Source organism: Rhinopithecus roxellana, chromosome 7 (genome assembly GCF_007565055.1).
Source record: "Rhinopithecus roxellana isolate Shanxi Qingling chromosome 7, ASM756505v1, whole genome shotgun sequence".
NCBI lineage: Eukaryota > Metazoa > Chordata > Mammalia > Primates > Cercopithecidae > Rhinopithecus > Rhinopithecus roxellana.
Window position 1 is genome coordinate 151,538,505 of NC_044555.1, and position 4,529 is coordinate 151,543,033.

Sequence of the window (4,529 nt, forward strand, 5' to 3'; positions counted from 1 at the left end):
TTGCCAAATAATATTCAGTTGTATGAATATGCCATATGTTTATTTATCCATTCAACTGATGAACATTTGAGTTGTTTCTACTTTTTCCCTACTGTAAATAATGCTGCTATAAATACTTGTGGACAGGTTTTTGTGTTGTGGACATATGTTTTTATTTATCTTTGGCATATATTTAGGAGTAGAACTGCTAAGTCATATAGTAACTATGTTTAACATTTTAAGGGACTGCCAAATTGTATTCCACAGTGGTTGCACCATTGTGTATTCCCACCAGCAATATATAAGGGTTCAAGTTGTTCCCTTTTCTTTCCAACATTTAGTATTGTTAGTCTTGTAATTATAGTCATTTAATTTTAAATTTGGAGAAAATTAAATTCATCAATTTTAAATGAATTGCATAATTTTGCTGTCATGTCTAAGAATGTTTTCTCTAACCCAAAGTCAATACTTTTTTCTATGTTTTCTTCTATGAATTTTAGAATCTATATTTTACATTTAGACCTGTTATCCATTTTAATTATGGTGTAAAATGAAGGTCAAGGTGCTGCTTTTTTGCATATGGATTTTCAATTGTTCTAGCATAGTTTTTTGAAAAGACACCTTGTCCCTCATGGAATTATTTTAACATTTTTTTGGAAAATCAATTGACCATGTAAATTTGTTTCTGTTTCTGGATTCTCTAATATATTCCATACTTATACCAATCCCACATTATTTTGATTACTGTATCTAACTAGTTAAATTTTAAAATCAGGTTCAGCTGTGCTTAATGAAGATAACTTACTTGCTTTCCTTTATTACCAGACAGTTGTCAAATCCATTCTTATTTTTATCCTTAGGCAGTAACATTTTAAATCCAGGGACAAGTCAACCAGGCATGATAGCATGTGGGCTAGGCCAAATTATTTGTTCACAGAAGGAGAATCAGTTTTAGCTTCTATTAGACCTAGTCGTTGGCAAATTATCACTGTGTCTTAGTCTCATTAACCCCCTGTGGTCTGGCAAATCACTTATCATACAGTAGCTACTAAGTACATTGTTAAATGAATAAATAAATCAACGAAAGGATTACAGCAATTTTTTCTCTGTTTTTTACCTCCTACCACCATGGCACTACTGGGGCTGGAGGCAAGCTATTTTTCTTTATTTGCTATTTCTTGACATTTTCAGACAATATCTCTTCTCATATTTTACACATCCTAGCTCCTTTGAATCCTAAGCCATTCGACCAAACCACCCACTACCCCTTTTCATTGTACTCATCTATAATTCTCCTGGTTGTTACTTGTCATTCACTGATGACTTTAGCAACTGGCTCACTGTCTGCTTTTCTCTACAATATTGTTTTCATTCTTAGTGACTTCAATTTCTTGTAAACAGTCCATCAAACATGTCTCATCTCCGTGGGTCTCATCCTCCATTCCACATTACCTAACTACTCCCATTTGTCATACTGTAGACCTTATCACAACCAATAATGGGACTGTCTTTGAAATACTGATTTCAAGAATCCCTTCTCCAATCATCAGTTCTATGTTTCCATGTTACTTGCTCTCCTATCCTTACCCCAACTTCAATCCATTGATCCCAGTACTGTGTTTCACTGTTCATCACCTTTCTCCTACTCATACTTCCCTCCATAGCCAGTTTATTTCTATGGTCTGATTCCATAATCACTCTATTGCATATTCCATTGTCTCTTTTACCTCCATCTTTACATATCCAGGAAAATCTGGACCTTAGTTAAATTTAACTCTCTTTCTACTCTTTTTCTGTTTCTGACCAGCTAAAATCACACAATTCTGCCAACTGTTCCCTCTTTTAAATTTTGGCAAGTGGTCAGTGAACACTATGTGGCCGTCCTACTGCAGTTCCCTAGTGAATTCACTTTCCTAATCTCTAAGACACCATATACTGTCTTCTTGCTCTTCAAAGCCTCCAACACCAAGTGCAAAGTTCTTAACATACATTTGCACATATTTCCAAATCAAATTTTATTGTAATTCCTGGGGAGGTGCTATATAACTGACAAGAAAAAACTTTCTGCTTAGACAAGTTCCTGTTGTTTTTTTCTGCCATTTCATTGCTGCACTTGGTGTTTCTCTGGTAGTCTATAAATTCGAGTTCATGCCAAAGAAAGATAAATGGTGGAGTTTAGTTTCTAATTATTCAGACTACTCTTGGCCAAAAACAATGAAAAATGCTGGATAAAATATTTTTAAACTATTTAAAAATGTATTAAAGAGTTGATAAGATTTTAAGAAATTGCCAGGCCAAAATCTAAGTGAAAGCAAAAACCCAGTAGGTAAGGAAAGTGCAAAAACTCTTTTTACTGTGAAGATATTTACCAAACTAGTGAACCTGAACTCAAATTTTTATGGGCTAGTGAAGGTTGAGGGAGAGAAGACAAAGACCAGAATCTGCTTACCATGAACAGGCTAATAGTCTAAAAGGTGACATATTCCAATAAAGCAGTGATGCTAAAAGTATTAGGGTGATCTTCCCCATTCCAGCTTGGTTGCCTTGGCACTGAATAGATGGGAGGCTTTTAGGATGCTGCAGACTTTAGGATGTTGCTCTCATGAAATTTGCAACCCAAAGGTCTAACAACCAGTCCTTGAAAAACTTCATATTACTATGAGCAAAGTAGACTTTGAAACAAAAATTACTGGAGATACAGAGGAACATTCATAAGAATAACAGATTCAACTCATCAGGTTTGAATAACAATTTTAATTTTTTTTGCACTTAATAACATAACCTCAAAAAGTATAAGCAAAACTTGACAGAAGCATAACGAAAAATACACAAATCCACAATAGCAGTGAGAGATTTTAATATGCTTCTCAGTAATTGATAGTACAGGCAGACTTTCTCCCTGCTTACAAAAAAAGATCATTAAGGCTATAAAAGCTTGAACACCACTTTATTTTGTGGGATTATGATTATTTTTAAATCTTACCGCCTACTCTTCACTAATAGGAAGTTAATAATAGGTATATCAATATTGATAGATGTCAGCCAAACCACATTCATCCAGTGACACACTTGCAGGTATTCATTGTGCACTTTAGTTTTTCTAAATTGTTAATTATTTTTAAGGATAAATTCTTAGATTCATCCACAAATTCATTAAACAAAAATTTTTTTGAGGGCCTGCTATGTCCTAGGCATCATTGTAGGTGCTGAAGATGCATAGGGAGCAAAGCACAAAAATCTGTGCCCTTATGGAGCTTTACGTTGTAGTGGGGCACGACAGACATTAAATAGTAAATATAATGAATAAGAATATTATAGAATATATTAGAAGGTGATAAGAACTCTGAAATGAAAATGGGATATCTTAGAGGGATTGGAAGGTTAGAAAGGGATTGCAAATTTAAAAGGAAAGAGTAGATAGACTTCATTGAGAAGTAGACATTTACTCAAAGATTTGAAAAAGGAGAGTGATTGAGTTATGTAGATATGTGGGTAAAGAAAGATTCCAGGTAGAAGCAACAGACAGGGCAAAGGCCCTCAGGTAGTGGAGGGGAAGTAGTCATTGCTACCCTATGCCCAGATCTCCTTTCATGCCTACTGGCTCTGTGCATCTGTCCCCAGACTTTGCATTTTTGTTTCTAATGGCTGATGCCTATAACTCTTCTGCCCTTTGGCTACTGGAACTGTTTCACTTGCCTGGGCAGAAAGCCAGAAATTCTGGGAGTTTATGTCCCCCAAGGTGGCCCCATAGGGAGTGACTGACTCAGAAATTTTTTATGTATTCATTTATTTATTTAATTTATTTATTTTTTATTTTACTTTAAGTTCTAGGGTACATGTACACAACGTGAAGGTTTATTACATATGTATACATGTGCCATGTTGGTGTGCTGCACCCATTAACTTGTCATTTACATTAGGTGTATCTCCTAATGCTATCCCTCCCCCTCTCCCCACCCTATAACAGGCCCCGGTGTGTGATGTTCCCCTTCCTGTGTCCAAGTGTTCTCATTGTTCAATTCCCACCTATGCGTGAGAACATGCGGTGTTTGGTTTTCTGTTCTTGCGATACTAAGAGAGCCTAGCTCCCTTGCTTCAAGGTAGGCAAAAACTCTGAGGCACAATTTACACTTCAAAGTGCCCTTCGAAATCAAGCTAAGGCTTCCACTTTGTCTGTAATCTTACCTTTGCTTGGCTTTTTACTTTTCCCTGTCCTGCTTTACCCATCCTCCTTCTGATTTCCCTTGGTAGCACTTCCTTAAAAAATTACTTGCACATGAATTTTTATGTCAGGTTTTCTTCTAGGAAACATGATCTGAGACAGGTAGTAAGTTGTGGAGCTGTATGTGCAACTTAACATTGTATCAGTTTTAGGTACATGATCTTAGCTAGTTTGTCTGGTTTTCTGCTCTAAGCCATTAGGAAACAAGACTCATATGAATACACATGTAGAGGATAAATATAAATATAAAATGTAAAGAAAAGTATAAGCATGATTTTGGTAAATATGATTTTCTGTATAATTAGAATATAAAACTATAGAAGTACTT